This window comes from Leptonychotes weddellii, chromosome 11, assembly GCF_054177405.1.
Source record: "Leptonychotes weddellii isolate Sample4059 chromosome 11, ASM5417740v2, whole genome shotgun sequence".
NCBI lineage: Eukaryota > Metazoa > Chordata > Mammalia > Carnivora > Phocidae > Leptonychotes > Leptonychotes weddellii.
This window is the reverse complement of record NC_138379.1, coordinates 27334280-27352969: the sequence shown is the minus strand read 5'-3', so window position 1 is coordinate 27352969 and position 18690 is coordinate 27334280. Positions and strand designations below refer to the sequence as shown.

Sequence of the window (18690 nt, the reverse complement as noted above, 5' to 3'; positions counted from 1 at the left end):
AAATCTTTAAAAAAAAAAAATATGAGAGTTCTTTTTTTTTAAGATTTTATTTATTTGTCATAGAGAGAGCAAGCGCACACGAGCAGGGGAGAGTGGGCAGGCAGAGGGAGAAGCAGGCTCCCTGCTGAGCAAGGAGCCTGTTGCAAGACTCAATCCCAGAACGCTGGGATCATGACCTGAGCTGATGGCAGACGCTTAACAGACTGAGCCACCCAGGCATCCCAAAATATGAAATAGTTCTTAATGGAACATTCAAAATGTACAACAAATAAAAAAATTGTATCCGCACTTTTACTTCGTTAAAAAATATATATGTATATATTAATTACATAGAACGTATTAAAAGCTGTGGGGGGGAGGTTCTGGCTGGCTCAGTTGGAAGGGCATGCAGTTCTTGATCTTGGGGTCATGAGTTCAAGCCCCACGTTCGGTGTAGAGATTACTTATATAAGTAAACTTTTTTTTTTAGAAGCTGACTAGGAAGAAATCAAAAACACTTCTCACTTCTCTCCTTTTTAATAGTTTTATTTTATACTATATTATCCATTACATGAATAAATTTAATCAATTTAAGGTGATTGACATTTTTTAACTTTTTAAATTGAAGTACAGTTAACATACAATGTTATATTAGTTTCAGGTTTGCAATATAGTGATTCCACAATTCTGTACATTACGCTATGCTCACCATAATAAGTGTAGCTACTACCTGTCACCTTACAAAACTATTATAATATTATGGACTATATTCCCTACACCGTACTTTTTATTCCTGTGACTTACTTATTTTATAACTGTAGCCTGTACCTCTTAATCCCTTTTACCTAACTCACCCATCCTGTTAATCCCCTACCCTCTGGAAATCACTCAGTTTGTTCTCTGTATTTATGATTTTGTTTTTTGGTTGGATTTTGTTTTGTTTTGTTCTTGGTTGTTGTTTGGTTTTTTTGTTTTGTTTTTTAGATCCTACATAAAAGTGAAATTATGTGTTATTTGTCTTTGTCTGACTTACTTCACTTAGCATAATACCTCTAGTTCCAGCCATATTGTGACAAGTGGTGAGATTTTATTCTTATGGCTGAGTAATATTCCATTGTATGCATATACCACATCTCCTTTAGCCATTCATCTCTTGATGGACACTTGAGTTGCTTCCATAACTTAGCTACTGTAAATAATGCTGCAATAAACATAGGGATGCATATATCTTTTTGAGTTAGTGTTTTCATTTTGAGGGGGTAAATATACAGTGGTAGAGTTACTGAGTTGTGTGACATTTCTATTTTAATTTTTTGAGGAAACTCCATACTGTTTTTAGACCAATTTACATTCCCACCAATAGTGCATGAGGGTTTCCTTTTCTCCACATCCTAGCCAACACTTGTTATTCCTGGTCTTTTTGATACTAGACATTCTGACAGGTGTAAGGTAGTATCTCGTGATTTTGATTTCCATTTCCGTAATGATTGATGATGTTGAGGATTTTTTCATGTGTCTGTTGGCCATCTGTATATCTTCTTTGGAAAAGGGTGTATTCAGGTTCTCTGCCCATTTCCTAATTGGATTATTTGTTTGTTTTGGTGTGGAATTATGTAACTTCTTTATATATTTGGGGTATTAATCCTTTATTGGATATTCTTTTTATTTAATTTTTTTAAAACTGTATTTTAGATTTATTTAGGGCCATTTGCACATGTTTATAGAATATTTAGTTTAACAGATGACAAGACAGCTCCCCTCAGTGGGACCCTGGCCTAAACATACTTGCTTTACTTATATAGTAAAAGGATAACATTAAAAATAGAAGCTTTTGATTTGTTCTTCTTGTATTTAAACTCCCTTTCCCTTTCTCTGTTCACATTGATATATGAATTTCTTATGCCAGCTGAGGTGGCATTATGTTTCAAATTTACTGTAGGAAAAGAAATATGAGGCGATATTAGCATGTACTCTCACAAACTAAGCCCTACCTGTTAGAATATTTGTAATGGATAAGAATTAACTAAAATTGCTTATGGTCAAAATTGTGTAATTATTTTAATTAAGCTACTTTTCTATTGAGTTTTTGTGATTGCTGTATTAATCTAATAGATTAATTGTGTGTAAGCAATATTCTATAATAGAAAGGGCTAAGTAATAAAGAATAAAAGGGAATTTTGTGAAGTGCCTAATAAATAAAAATTTAGTGATAGAAATCTTTTTTTTTTTTAAGATTTTATTTATTTATTTGACAGAGAGAGACAATGCTAGAGCAGGAACACAAGGGGAGTGGGAGAGGGAGAAGCAGGCTTTCTGCTGAGCAGGGAGCCCGATGTGGGGCTCGATCCCAGGACCCTGGGATCATGACCTGAGCCGAAGGCAGACGCGCTTAACGACTGAGCCACCCAGGCGCTCCTTAGTGATAGAAATCTTGATCAGAGATATATTTGTCTCAGAACCACAATGCCATATGCTCGATGTTGAATGAAGCATGGTTTGTAAAAAATCAGCATCATATTCTAAAGAGGCTGGATTGTATAACAAGCATAACTATTTTTATATTATTTTCTCAAATTTCATCTGTTTATAGCTACTATTTCCAACTAATGTTTGGTAACACACAGCATGAACTGCAGAAATACTAAGAGAAAGTTTAAATATAAATTCTTTTTTATAAGTCTGGTTGTAGCATAAATTTCCCAAACCATTAAAAATTTCAATAGAATTAATTATTTAAGATGAAATGGTGATAGTTCGTAATGCCTGTTATTTAGATGGACCTTAAAATTCTTCACAGACTTTCTGGCCACCTCACTTTTTTCTTATATAGTCCACCAAAATTGTTGGACAATAAAATGAAGAAAAAATTTAATGCTCTGATATGCAAAACAGAAGTTTGCCTCGTTGGTAATGTCACATTTCCTTAAGCAATTCTTCTTTACCTTAAATACTGAACAAGTTTTCTATCATTAGCTTATACCCTATTAAATATATCATTACCCAGGCACTAAAATAGGTGAAGTCCAACAATAGAACATACTCCATTTCTCATTCTTGAATAATTGCTTCTGTCCATTAAACTCCATCCTTATGCTTTGGACAATATACTTGTCTGCCTTGCACAGGGTAAAAATTTGCATTGTTAAACTATTAAATAGTATGATTCCTTATTCTTTCTCAAGGAAAAATGTTATCCAACTCTTATAGGTGCTAAATTGAGGAGGAGGCTGTATAGCATTGTAAATTACGCTATTGGCTTTGGACTCAGAAAAACAAGTTTGAATTCCAGGTCTGCATATATTAGTTGAATATACAAACTTGAGCATGCTCTTAATCTCTTGAATCATTTATTTCACTTTAAGATAAGATTAGTATTGGTACTTTCTCATCAGGTTGCTATGAAGCAAATAGAAAATACTCAACAAATATTTATGAGTTAACTGAAAGTTGTAATTACCAAAATGTAACATTTCTGAACATCATGATTAAGGATGTGTATGCTTTATTCTTGGTAATTTTAAGCTCAGCCTCTGCATTACTAGCAGCAGTTGTGACTAGGTTATAGTCAGCTTCACTATTTGGAAACTTTACCCCATTTATTATTTATTTAATACCCCCAGTGTTTGCAATACATTGACAAGTTATATAAAACACAGTCATTGCTTTTGTTGAGTCTCCATTTATAAGAAAACAAAATGGGAAAAAAAGAACCAGTTGCTAAAGTTATTTGATTTTCATTTAGGTTGGAGAAAGTATTTGTCTTCCTACACTTCCATTCCAGTAAGTACCCAACCTATGTGGTCCTTATATTAAGATTCTTCAAAATGCATTTTGGGGGGTGGGGAGGGGAAGGAAATGAGTACTTTGTGAAATAAGAGAACATTGCTATAGGAGTATAAAAAAAGTTTCTTACTGGGCGCCTGGATGGCTCAGATGGTTAAGCGTCTGCCTACGGCTCAGGTCATGATCTCAGGGTCCTGGGATCAAGTCCCGCATCGGGCTCCCTGCTCCTTGGGAGCCTGCTTCTCCCTCTGCCTCTCTCTTTCTCTCTGTCATGAATAAATAAATAAAATCTTTAAAAAAAAAAAAGTTTCTTACTTCTGCACTTTAAAGCCAATGAGAAGGACTAAATATTTGTGTTGCAGATGTTAAAGGGAAAATAACTAGTGAAAGGTAAGGGAAATTTTTACACTTAGAATGAGCTGATGACCTTTTTTACAGCACCGTAGAAGCAGATGCTACAGAACTGAATCCATGTAATTCCCACCTCCTTATCCTCATTTCGGCATTTATAAATCTTGTCCTTTATCTCTATTTTGTACTCCTACATCTCAGTGGAGAGATTAACCTTGCTCCTATTCTATTTTCTCTGCGACTTAGTTCAGTTAATTTCGCTTGCCGCTCCAATCTTTAATCTGTTCTCTGCTAGTATCTTTCCTTCAATCTACAAACATACTCAAGAGTGCCCTGGGCTAAAAGCAAACAAGGACTTGGGTGTCCCGGGATGAAGCCCCCGTGTAGGGCTTGCTGCTCAATGGGAAGCCTGTTTCTCCCTCTCCCTCTGCCTGCTGCTCCCCCTGCTTGTGCTCTCTCTATCAAATAAATAAATAAAATCTTAAAAATAAAAAAGGCAAACAAGGACTAAAATCTCTCCTTGACTCTGTTTTCTTTACCACACCCATCATTCTGTTTTCTTTTATTACTTGCCTTCTTAAAGTCTACACTACCTCCAACTCCTCACCTGTCTTTCATTTATCCTATCCATAACTGTCTATAGAAACTGTTCTCTTAATGATTACTGGTGGCTTCAATTTTTTTTATGAAACATTCCACAAATTTGCATGTCATCCTTGCACAGGAGTCATGGTAATCTCGTTTGTATCATTTGAATTTTAGTGTAGGTGCTGCTGAAGTAAGCACAATGGTGACCTCTTAATTACCAGACCCAATATCCTAATCTCCCTCTTGACTTACTTTGTCTCTGCAGTGTTTGACAGTATTGATCTATGCTTCCATAAAAACCTGTTTTCCATTGCATTCTCCAAAATCACTCCTTCTATGGCTTTATTTCTCTCACACTCTGATTCCTTCACTAGATTCTCTTCTTCTGTCTCATCAAGTCAGACCGTGTCTCATGTGGTTTGTTCTCATGGTGTAGGTAGTCTGAAGGCAGTACTATGAAATCACTCCATGATCATCTGTGGAGCAGATGAGAGTTGGGTATCTTGCCAAGATAACAAACAGTGGAAGCAACAGAGATTGGAGTCTTCCTGGATGTTTAAATTGACATCAAATTAAAGTATATACTAATCAGGACTTCAGCTTTGGTAATGGCAGACAATACTTAGACCAGCCATCCCACTAGGAATAATTAGAAAATCTAGAAAAAAAATGTTTTTGTTTTTGTTTTTAAATAAGATGCCTATTTGAAAACACTAGAAAGCTAATAAGGCAGTGAAAAATATCTGGGAGAAGAAGGAAACCCAAAGAGTTTAACCCAGAATTTGTAACTGCCAGTTGCCAAATCCAGAAGAGGCAGCTGAGAAAGAGAACAGAACTTTTGACAATCTTGTGGGGTGTACAGGTGAACTCGAATCCAATTGGATCTTGAAAGAACTAAAACTCAGTTTCAAATCATTTTAGTCCTTGAAATTGGATTAAATTGATCCTAGTCCCTAAGCTTGACCAAAGCAAAAAAAAAAAATTCTTACACACAAATCATTTTTATAATTTTTCATATTTAGTGTCCATTACTGAACCAGAAAATAACAGTTATGAAGAGACAAGGCATGATTTTTTTTAAAGATTTTATTTATTATTTGACAGTGAAAGAGAGAGAATGTATAAGCAGGGAGAGTGGCAGAGAGAGGGAGAAGCAGGCTCCCGCTTAGCAGAGAGCCCAACATGGAGCTCGATCCCAGGATCCTGGGATCATGACCTGAGCCGAAGGCTTAACCGACTGAGCCACCCAGGTGCCCCAACAAAGCATGATTTTTAAAAGAAGGAGAAAAATACAGATAATATAAAAATATTCATGGGGTATGCAGACAAATGCTATAAATATGCTCAAGGAAATAAAAACTGAAAATATACAACTGAAAGATGTAGTTCTCAAACTTAAGAATTCAATGGATTAATTAAAGAGTAGATTATACCCAGCTAAAGATAAATCATGAACTGAAAGATATTTCAGAAGGAAATATCCAGAATAATTCATGGAGAGACAAAAGATAGAAAACACAAAAAATGTAAATGGTGCAGGAGTTACAATAAAGGTCTAATTCATGTGTAATTGGAATCCCAAAAGGAGAAAAGAGGAAGACATAAAAAGGAGTAGAAGTCATTTGAAGACAGAATGGCTGAGAATTTTCCAAAACTGATGAAAGACATTCAGCTACAGATTCGATAAGCCTCAAAACTTCCTAGAAACAGCATCTTAAAACCTGTTGGGAACTAAAATCAAAGGCAGCAGGCATTCTCTAGGAATATGGCTCACATGAGCTATTCTTGGAGAAGGGGAACTATTTGATGATGAAATAAAGGAAAACAAGATATGGAAAACAAACAAAAAAATCAGTAAGGGAGAAGTTGGTGAAGGATACTGTGATAAGCTTGGATGAGCTTACTTGTATCTTTGTAAATACAGATCTAAGAGTAAACAACCATGGTTATGGCTACAGAACAGAATACAAGCTTAAGTCTTGAAAATGTAAAATTAACAGAACACACCAAAATTATGAGGTTAAGAGGTCAAGATATAGGGAAGTATAAGTGCACCAATTTCTTTATTTTTAGAACAAGGAGTCAATACTGTCAAAATTTGAAACATAGTTTCTTTTAAAAACATTCCAACCTCAAGGGTGCCTGGGTGGCTCAGTCAGTTAAGCATCTGCCTTTGGCTCAGGTCATGATCTCAGGGTCCTGGGATCAGGCTCCATGCTCAGTGGAGAGTCTGTTTCTCTCTCTTCCCCATCCCTCCCTCTGCTTGTGCTTCCCCACACTTTTCCAAATAAACAAAATCTTTAAAAAAAAAAATCCAAGCTTTTTCTACATCTCATAACTGTAATTAAGGGGTTTTTTTGTAGTTAAAAAAAAAACAACCTAGATTCAGCAGTTCTTCACTCTAATTTCTGATCCAAGTAAAATTAAATGTTCTGTTTTTATTTAAAAATAAGATACATCAAGGGTGCCTGGATGGTGCAGTCCATTGGGCAGCTGACTCTTGGTTTTGGCTCAGGTCATGATCTCAAGGTTCTGAGATCAGCCCCACATTGGGCTCTGTGCTCTGCATGGAGTCTGCTTGGGAATTCTCTCTCTCCCTCTGCCCCTCCCCTACTCTCTCTCTCTCTAAAATAAATCTTAAAACAAAAAAAAATAAGATACATCTTCTGATGTGTCCTTTTTGTAAAAAAATTTTTGCTGATCTCTTTACTCGTCTTAGTGTTATATGAAAGATATTCTTTGTTAATGATGTTAAATTCTAGGTGGAGGAATTTGGGTGTTTATTCATTCTGTGTTAACATAGCACAATGTGACTGTTTATAATAAGCACATATCCATTTTATAAAAACAATCTTGTTGTTAGTATTATTATTTTTAAGGAGCACAGGTTTTGGAATCTGACAGATCTGTGTATAAATCCTGGCTCTGACGCTAAGTAGCAGTGTAGCCTTAGAAAATTTACTTAATCTCTGAAACAGTTTTCTCATCTGAAAACTGAGGATGTTAATACCTATTTTATAAGGTAATTGTATTAAACATAAATATGTTATATATAGCAATCAATATTTATCTTTTTACCTTCATTTGTTGAATTCTGGCTGTTTTACTAGTTTGTCATATAAACTAAAACAAATTCATCTCTTTGCTTACTTGCCTGTAAAATGATGGAATTTGTATGAAGCATTCCAGCATACCCTCCACCTCTTCTAGAGCTGACTCTCTTCTACATGACTACTTTGCAATCTGTCATGTTATTCCATGTCTTCCTCCCTTTCCCAAATCTCTTGCTGCGCTCTTGTCACAATTGATTGGTCCAGGGGAGGACTCTGATGCAAACTAGATTAATCTTGGCTACAAGTGACTGATCTAATCTAGACCAATAATGCATTCTTTTCTTAAAATTGTTTGATTTAATGTGAGAAAGAAATCTCTTAGTCTCTCTTCAGTGTCTGAAAGATGTAAAACTGAAGAACTCTTAGAGTACACATTCCCACCATGTAAAAAAAGAGTGACTATAAATAGCAGAGAGACAATGAAAAGATAAGAATTGGAGAGCTACTCCTGGGAACATTCTCATTCCAGATCTCAGTTGTTCTGGAAGCCCGGCTATATCCATGCTCTTTCCATGATTTGATTGTGTAACCCATTTCTTTTTTTTAAGGTTTTGTTTGAAAGTAATCTCTACACCCAGTGTGGGGCTTGAACCCACAGCCCCGAGATCAAGAGTCACATACTCCACCAACTGAGCCAGCTAGACACCCCAATGTGTAACCATTCTTGGACTCTATAAACCACTCTATTCCTTCCCTCTTCCCTATCACTTTTTTTTTTTTTTAATGAAATCACTTCAGGTTGAATTTCTGTTATTTACAATTAAACCAATACAGGTTTGGAATAGATGACTTTTAAGAATTATTTCACCTAAATGTTTAATAATTCCTTAAAATATGTTATTTAACTTTCCTTATTTATTGATTCACCTAAATGTGGTCTTCATGATCTTAATAAACATTTATGAATCATTTTACATGCACGATTATACCATACATACCTAGTTTCTAAGCAATAAAATAATCTCCTCAAATTTATCAAAGTAGAGGTCACATGTCTTTATCATTAGTCTTTCTAATTAGATTTGGAAATGTCCATCTGAGAGGGTCTGTCCAATCTACAGAACTTTCATTTAAATGATGGCAAACATCTTACGTTCCTGCACAACTGATATGGTAAGGAAAAAAATGAATATGTCCTCTTTCTGGATTTACACATATTCTTCATGATTCTGCTTTTCTCTTTTTAATGGCACCATATCTACTTCTTTATCTATAAAATTATTTTCACACAGAAACCCCTTTGATGATGAAGAAAACCATGTTTTAGAGCCAGCCAGATGGTTTTCCCATTTCATGTTATATATATATACATATATATTTTTCATGGCGGGGAGGGGTCATGGAGAAGGAAAAAAAAACCTATAGTGAACGTTGAACCTATCTAGTTATTCTAGAATCTATCATTGTTCCTTTGAAGAAATTCAACATTTGCCTTACAACCAGAGAATAAACATCAGCAGCTAGAGAAAGCTATTGAATTTCAAAATCCCTTTGAAATGTCACATTAACCTGTTTAACTTTCAGTCAGTTCTCTAAAATATCAAACATTTCCTGATGACTCCCAGATCTAAGACTGCTTATATTTCTCTAACTTAAAAGTTTGTTTCCTTCACTTACAAACCAACTATGGTGAATGAATCAGCACTGTTTAGGCCTGGGAAAAGTGGATCACAGCTGTAATCTGTGCAGTCTTACTACAGGTTAGTTCAATTTGTGAATGTTGAACAAGGTCAAATGCTGAATCTGCTTGATTTGGCTAAAACTACACAGTTCTAGCCTCCTAGTTAGCCCTCCATTAAATTTTAATATTTAAAGTTATATTTGTTTCATAGATCGTCTTTTATTCTGAGATGTGTAGAAGTCAGACAACAACCATTAACTTATTATTTTACTCAACATCTACTGAGCATCCACTGGCTAGGTGCTGGGGATAAAATAGTAAAAGAAAAGTTGTGCCCCTGTTCTTGAAGAGCCATATTATAAACTGAGACACAGATATGTACATTCTGAGAAGTTAGAATATAATGGGTTAAATTCTGTAATTGAGGTTAAAATATTGAGAACACAAAGGAGTGAATAAGTAAATGAAATTTTCTTCTTTCAAGCAGATTTGGATTTATAACTTAACCATTTAGTGTGAGAGCTACAGGAATTTTGTGCTGAATCATCAATAGATTAGTGTCTTGGGACATAACACCAAATGCCTTTCCTTTTAAATGCCATCAATAGTCTTCCTGTCTTACACTTATTGTTGGTTATTCTTGTTCACTGAGCTCCATGGACTTTCATTTTCATGATGTGTGTATACACGTGTTAACATTATTTAGAAAGCTGATACTCATAGACATGGATGACTACCTTACAATAATTGTGAAATATCCTATCTGAATGAGCCATTTCATCCTAGAATTAGGATTCCTTTTGTTTTTGTTTTTTTTTTTAGTTGGAGTACAGTTGACATACAATGTTACGTTAGTTTCAGGTGTACAACATAGTGGGTGATTCAACAACTCTGTACAATGCTATGCTCATCACAAGTGTAGTGGCCATCTTTCACCATACAACACTATTACAATACCATTGACTATATTCCCTATGCTGTACCTTTCATCCCCATGACTATTAATTCCCTAACTGGAATCCTGTACCTCCCACTCCCTTTCAACCATTTTGCTCATCCCCCACACCCCCTTCTTCTGGCAACCACAAGTTTGTTCTCTGTATTTATGAATCTGTTTCTGCTTTTTGTTTGTTCATTTGTCTTATTTTTTAGATTCAAGATAGAAGTAAAATTATATGGTATTTGTCTTCTCCATCTGACTTACTTCACTTATAATGGCCTCTAGTTCCATCCATGTGGTTGCAAATGACAAGATCTCATTCTTTTTTATGGCAGAGTTATATTCCACTGTGTATATATATCACATCTTCTTTATCAGTGGACATTTAAGTTACTTCCTTATCTCAGCTATTGTAAATAATGCTGCAGTAAACACATGTATCTTTTTAAATTAGTGTCTTCATTTTCTTTGGGTACATACCCAGTAGTGGAATTACTAGATCATATGGTATTTCTATTTTTAAGTTTTTGAGGAACCTCCAAACTGTTTTTCACAGTGCCTGCACCAATTTACATTCCACCAATAGTACACAAGGGTTCCTTTTTCTCTACATCCTTGCCAATACCTGTTATTTCTTGTGTTTGTGTGTGTGTTTATTCTAACCATTCTGATAGTGATAACTCATTGTGGTTTTGATTTGCATTTCCCTGATGATTAGTGATGTTGAGCATCTTTTCATGTGCCTGGTAGCCATCTGTCTATCTTCTTTGGAAAAATGTCTATTAAAAATATTTAGGAATAAACTTAACCAAGGATGTGAAAGACTTGTACCTGTACTGTGAAAACAATAAAACATTAATGAAAGGAATGGAAGACAACACAAATGGAAAGATATTCCATGTTCATGGATTGGAAGAGCCAATATTGTTAAAATGTCCATAGTACCCAAAGCGATCTATAGATTCAGTGCAACCCCTATCAAAATACCAATAGTATTATTCACAAATAACTAAAATTTTTATGGAACCCCAAAATATTCTGCAATCTTAAGAAAGAAGAACAAAGGTAGAAGTGTCATAATCTTAGATTTCAAACTAAAGTACAAAACTTGCAATCAAAACAGTATGGTACTGGCAAAATATAGATACATAAATCAATGGAACAGAATAGAAAGCCCAGAAATAAACCCACGCTTATATGGTCAATTAATCTAATACAAAGGAGGCAAGCATATATATACAAGGCAAGAAAAACTGGACAGCTCCATGCCAAAGACTAAAACTGGACCACTGTCTTATACCATACACAAAAATAATCTCAAAATGGATTAGAGAACTAAATGTGAGACCTGAAACTATGAAACTAGAAGAGAATATAGTAATCTCTTTCACATTGGCCTTAGCAACATTTTTCTAGATATATCTCCTCAGGCAAGGGAAACAAATGCAAAAATAAATGGGATTACACCAAAGTAAAAACCTTTTGCACAGTGAAGGAAACCATTAACAAAATGAAAAGTCAACTTACTGAATGGGAAAAGATATTTGCAAATGATATATCTGATAAGGGGTTAATATCCAAAATATGTCAAGAATTTATACAACTCAACATGAAAACAAAAATAAGGGGCACCTGGGTGGCTCTGCCTTTGGTTCAAGTCATGATCCCAGGGTCCTTGCTCAGCAGGGAGCCTGCTTCCCCCTCTCCCTCTGCCTCTCCTTCTGCCTGCCATCCTCCCACTTGTGCTCGCTCCCTCTCTCTTTCTCTTTCAAGTAAATAAATAAAATCTTAAAAAAAAATACAAAAATAATTCAATTAAAAAATAGAATTAGGAGGGGCACCTGTGTGGCTCAGTCAGTTAAGTATCTGACTCTTGATTTTGGCTCAGGTCATGATCTCAGGGTGGTGTGATACAGCCCATGTTGGGCTCCACACTCAGCAGGGAGTCTGCTTGAGATTCTCTCTTCCTCTGCCCCTTCCCCTGCTCACACACACACTCTCTCTCTCTCAAATAAATAAATCTTTTAATAAAAGTAGAATTAGGATCCTTAATATTTTTGAATATTTGGTCTCCTTTGAGAATCTAATTAAAATTAGATCCTCTTTAAAGAAGAAGGTACACACAGACTAATTTTGTATAATATCAAGAGGTTATAAAATCCTCTCATGTCTTCCATGGGCTCCAGTTCAGTGACTCATAACACTAGAAAAATCTCAGTTCAAGTCACATTTCCCAAATTTGACCCTGTGAAACATCTAAGGATAAAGGCTGACAATTTCTACCTTTTAACTTCCCCTGGTTCCTTCATTCCTGGATGGTTCAAGCTCTGTACATTGTTTTTGAGGATCTCAATTTTGGAATCAACCAACTTGGTCAGTGTCCCGACAAGGCTAATCTGAGCTCCTGTAGCAGTTTTGTGCTAGGGACAAAGAATAGAAGAGATAAAATCATTCCTGAGGGCACAAATAGATAAAATATTCCAGATTAGTGCTGTCTACTGGAAATATAATGTAATCCACCAATTTGAGCCACATTGTAATTTCTAATTTTGAGAAGTCACATTGAGAAAAATAGAGTGAAACAGTTCAAATTAATTTTAATAGCATAATCCATTTAAACTAATATATCCAATATATTTCAACATGCAATCAATATTTAAAAAAATAATGATATTTTATATTCCTTCTTTTGTACTAAGTCTTTGAAATCTGGTATGTATTTTACACTTAGAACACATATCAGTTTGGACTAGCTACATTTCATTAACACAGTAGCTACCAGTGACTGGTGGCTACCATATTGGACAGCACAATTTTAAGCCTAGAAAAAATGCCAGTCTTTCTGTATGTTTGGCTTTGTTATAGCAGTGATTAATTCTTCACCTTTAAAAAAATCCTCTCTCCCAATATCTGGGAAGAAATGAATAAACAGTTTATTTTCTTCTATTGTACTGCATCTTACATGGGAAAGGATGCAAGCCATGCCCCCTGAAATCATGGAGTGCAGTGACCTGACCAGGAAGAAGCTGCATCTTTTCATTTCTCTTCTCTAAAGGGCCAATGAATTTGGAACAGCTACAAAACATCTTTAAAAATAAAATAACCAAAACAGATCTTTGTAACCACATCCAAAATCAAACTAATTCATGCTAGCATCCTCTCTAAAATTTGCTTCAGGCTGACTACACCAGGGTTGCCCTTCTGATCAGCATTAAAAGATGAGTATATATTCTGGGTAAATCAAAGCATTCCTGGCCAGAAAACAAATAACCACAGCATATATGAAACCAAGAATGATGGTTATCATCAAAGATATTTAAAGCACATGATTATTTTGGTTTTTTTGTTTGTTTTGTTTTGTTTTGTTTCTTATTAGTTTCAGAGGTAGAATTTAGTGATTCATCAGTTGCATATAACACCCAGTGCTCATTACATCAAGCGCTCTCCTTAAGGCCCATCACCCAATTTTCCCTTCCCCCCACTTACTTCACCTCCAGCAACCCTGTTTGTTTCCTAGAGTTCAATGTCTCTTATACTTTGCCTCCCTCTCAATTTTCATCTTATTTTATTTTCCCTTCCCTTCCCCTATGCTCATCTGTTTTCTACAGATAAGTGAAATCATATGGTATTTGTCTTTCTCTGACTGCCTTATTTTGCTTAACATAATACCCTCTAGTTCCATCCACGTCATTGCAAATGGCAAGATTTCATTTTTTGTATGGCTGAGTAATATTCCATTGAATATGTATACCACACCTTCTTTATCCATTCACCTGTCAATGGATATCTGGGCTCTTTCCATATTTTGGCTATTGTAGACATTGTTGCTGTAAATATTGAGGTGCATGTGCCCCTTTGAATCACTTTGTATCCTTTGGATAAATACCTAGCTAATGATTATTTTTTAAAAAGAGGGGATGGGGGGGCGCCTGGGTGGCTCAGTTGGTTGAGCGACTGCCTTCAGCTCAGGTCATGATCCTGGAGTCCCTGGATCGAGTCCCACATCGGGCTCCCTGCTCGGCAGGGAGTCTGCTTCTCCCTCTGACCCTCTCATGCTCTATCTCATTCTCTGTCTCAAATAAATAAATAAAATCTTTAAAAAAAAAAAAAAAAAGAGGGGATGGGAATCTCCCTTCACCACTCATAAAATATTGCTGTCTTATTCAGGTATTGTAGAGTATTTAACTGAATAATCTTGAAAACCAATTGCCAAAACTATAGCTTATATGCAGCAACTATTTTACTATTTTACAGACACTTCTTTAGCATGATTCTTTAGTTAAGCTATTTCTTGTATGCATTCATTTTTGGAATTACAATTTTCATGCCACTGAATGAAAAAAAAAATCCCCAAATTATCCTAGCCACCAATTTTTTACACAGTGAAATACTCTGTTGTGTTTTTAAATGGCATCATTTGGAACAGACACATCATACTTTGAGGAAAGGACACATTGTTAAGTTTGTTAAAAACTATAATGGACATCTTGAATCTTTTTCTTAGAGTTAAAAAAATATCTCTGCTAGCAGTTAATAAATGTTAATAAGAATTTTTTCAAAATAGTGGCTACAATATTAAAGTGTTAATTGCATTACTCAGTGAAAAAAATGCTGTGAGTCATATTTTATAGCTGTTACTTATGCAATTTGGAGAACTTTTCAGGCACTTGATAAAGAATGAGGGGACTCCAAACCTGATAAAATAGGTCTAAAAAGACCATTTCCTTTCTTTAATAGGGTTTAGGAAATTTGCAATTAAGAATAGACTAAAGCAACTTGAAATTGTGTTATGAATTCATACTCTGCAATCTCAACAGGACCTCAACAAGATCAGTTGATGTCAATTGTTCCCAGTCTTTTCAAAATCAAGGATCCCTTTTGCTATTCCTTCTTACCAGCTTTTCCCTAAAACATGAACCTAGTGTAGAAGGGGAAAAAATGTTTTTCTACTAAATATAAATAAAAAGTATTTCCCTATTTTATTAGTAAAAGACATATATAATTACTAACCAACTTCTGTTCAGTGTAAAACAACTTGTGTTACCATGGTGGATCAAAATAATTCCCAAAAAAAGATAGTTATGTGATATTTAAGTTAGCCTCCACAGATGGACCAAATATGAAAAACAGAAAACTTAACTACATTAAGAAGAGAGGGCAAGTTGGTAGGCTCTCCAGGATTAGGTGTCCATGTTTATTAACTGCAGATTGATTAGTGTGCTCATAGCTCATGCCTCAAAAAGGTCTGATTCCTTTGTAACTAAGAGAAAATTGATAATTTAAAAAGAACAAAGGTTAAGTACTAAATGCTTGAGTTGAAGCTTTTTCACACCCCTCCCTGGAATATCCTTTACCTCTTCTGTCAATTAAATCCTTTTCATCATCCGAAACTGAAATGTGGTACACATGAAAATACATCTTGCTTTCTGCTACTACAGGGAGCATAACTGACTAAGGATCCACACTGCTGCACTATGAAGTTTTTCCCTGCATTTGCACCAAGGCCATGCCTACCATGGGCTGCTTCTCACCGATAACTGAGTGAGGTAGGAATATTAATGCAGTCCTGGGAAACAAGAGAAATGCTTTGACAGACAACTTTGTCTCAAGAAAGTCCTTGAGCCAAAGGTTTTTACTGAAACTTCCATGCAAACTTCCTTACCTCTCCTTCACTCAGGGTCAGATGTACATCACAGCCTGATGGCTCTCTCAGACTTCACTTCCTCTCAATTTCCTTTCATGCAGGCATTTCTCTTAATAAACTTGCACATTTAATTCTATCTTTGCATCTGTTTCTCAGAGAGCCTGGACTAATACATCAACTCAGATGCCTTTTTTCAGTTCCTCAAACTGCATGTGTTCATAATACTGTGCAAAAGAAGGCAAAGGAAATGTCCCTTTATCATTTGGCCCTACCTCATCAATGGCTGCTTCTACCATCTCTGTGCTCCAGGTAAACCCAGCTCTCTACAAGTACCCAAGACCCTACACCTTTGAATATGCTATCCCCTTGCCTAAAATAACTTCCTCTCTAGTTTATGACAGTGTTTACAAGATTACACGTAAGTCATCTCCTTTGGTAAGCCTTCCCTGACATCTATAAGAAGAATTTAGAGAGTGTCCTCCTCTTGCATCCATACGTTACTTAGCTCTCATTATCTTGGCATTTTTGAAGATAGGGCAGATATTTTTTAGTATGTCTTGTGGTTTGGATTCATCCAATGTTTCCTCATTATTGGGTACATAACCATTATTATACCTGTTATGTATTTTTGGCCAGACTGTCACACTATACTCTTCTCATTATATCTTATCTGTTGCACATGATGGCTTTTTGTCCCGTTACCAGTGTTGTTCATTTTATCCACTTTATCAAGATGGTGTCTACCAGGTTTCTCTAATTTTTGTTCCATCTGTAATTAGCAAGTATTTTTTAGGGATGTGCATTGAAATTTCTTGCCTGGGTTAATTATTACTACCCTTATTACCAAATGGTGATTTTCTAAAATGATTATTCCTTCTACATTTAATTGGAGGCCTTCCACTATATGGAAGAACTTTCTCTTCCTTCCAACTATTTAGTTATTCATTTATTTATATCAGTGGAGTATTTGCTAGTTCAATGAGTTACAGTTTGTTATATCATTTATTTAAAAGCTACAATTGTCCTTTATTTGGCCAGTTAAAGCCCCCTCAAGTTTACTTCTGCGTTCTTTTGACATGCCCTCATCCTTCTTTGAACATTTCCTTTCTTTCTGTTACCTAAGATGATCCAGGCTCATCATGTTCTTTTCCAGCCCCAGCCATAGATTCAGTCATTTTTTCAGGGAGCTCTGATTCATTTAGCGTTTGACACCAAGATATGAGCACTAGGTATTCATTACTAGTAGGATGCTACTGCTCCCAGCCTTTTTCAGCAGACAGCTAAGGAACTACGCACACATTTACATCTATACTTACTTCTTTATCTATAATGGAAACTATTAGCTCACTCTGTACATCCAATGCCAACCTAATGCCAGGTGGGTTTATTCTAGCTTTATCTTTTTCCATATTTGTAACTCTTTCCGGTAATGAGAAACCTGACTCTTTTGTTCTTGATATATTTATTTATTTGCTCAATCTCCTGGGAGGTAGTCAATCTTCTGATGTTGCTGTGCTACCACCCTCTTTGCAAATACACCTGCCCTGTGCTAAGATTGGCCTCCTTACATAGGCCTGCAGCCTACCTTGTCAGGTCCCACTCATGGCTTTGGAACAACAGAAGGAAAAATGCTAATAAATATTTTTTAAAGAAAGGAAAGAAACAAAAGGGAAGGGGAGAGGGAGAGAGATAGCTGTTAGCATTCTTTATAAATTTTTTTAAACACTTAAAAAGAGAGCAGCTTTAGGCTCAGAGCCTTCTATAAAGAATAATATCTATCTAGAAATTAATTACACTAATTGTTATTTTGTTTTAATTGTTTTAATTGTCAATGTATTTAAGTTACCTGATCTATTTTTTGTTTGTTTGTTTTAATTATCAGTGTATTTAAGTTACCTGATCTATTTCTTTTCTTTAAGTATATTTTATATTGAAGAAAAAGTTACATATTTTAATCAGCACAGTTCTTGAGCCTATAATTCAATGAGTTTTAAGAAATATATATACCACATTGAGATGTAGAACATTTTCATCTCCCTAGAAGATCCCAGTCAATCTCCACTGCCTGTAGGCATCCACTTTATGATTTATATCAGAACTGGTTTTGCTTTTTTGTAAATATTTTTAAGAAAAAGGTGTTAATCAAAAAATTAAATAAGATACAAATGATAAAGATAATGTAAGGAGTATGGGATAGTACAGAAGGTATTGTACAAATGATGGGAGTTTGGGCACAATGGTTTGTTTCATGAACATCTTGCAGAGTTGTTCTCTTGCCCTTAGAAATGTTTTTTTGTTTTTTTTGGTTTTTTTTTTGCTGCAATGGAGACAGCCACCAGTGTTAGTCAGGTTAAAGGATACAAGCTCTAACCTTTCCTCTCTTCTCCCTTCATATGTACTCGTTTTTCAAACATTTTTATATACCTACTGTGTGCTGTGTGCTCCAGGAGCTGTAGATAAATAAGAAACAATGCCTGCATCAAAAATAGAGATGATCACCAAAACCTGATCCATGGAATTATTTACAAATATGGCCACAAATTCTTGCTTCTAATTTATGGATGATGGTCAAAATTCACAAATTACTCATTTGCAAGGACAATTTCAGAGACACTTGAAAGAAATGAGGGGGGAAAAAAGGAAGAGCAAAGAGGGTAGAATTCCTATTTAA

At 35.4% G+C, this 18690-nt stretch overlaps 1 long non-coding RNA gene and 1 other non-coding gene across 2 annotated transcripts in view; one reads left to right on the top strand and one right to left on the bottom strand.

The window, feature by feature from the left end:
• LOC145716168 (uncharacterized) overlaps window positions 1–18690 on the top strand; it is a 453113-nt gene that overhangs the window by 422167 nt on the left and 12256 nt on the right. The window lies entirely within an intron of this gene.
• LOC115939972 (U6 spliceosomal RNA) lies at window positions 4793–4899 on the bottom strand. Its single transcript, XR_004074747.1, has one exon. It is a non-coding gene; the product is annotated as a U6 spliceosomal RNA (small nuclear RNA).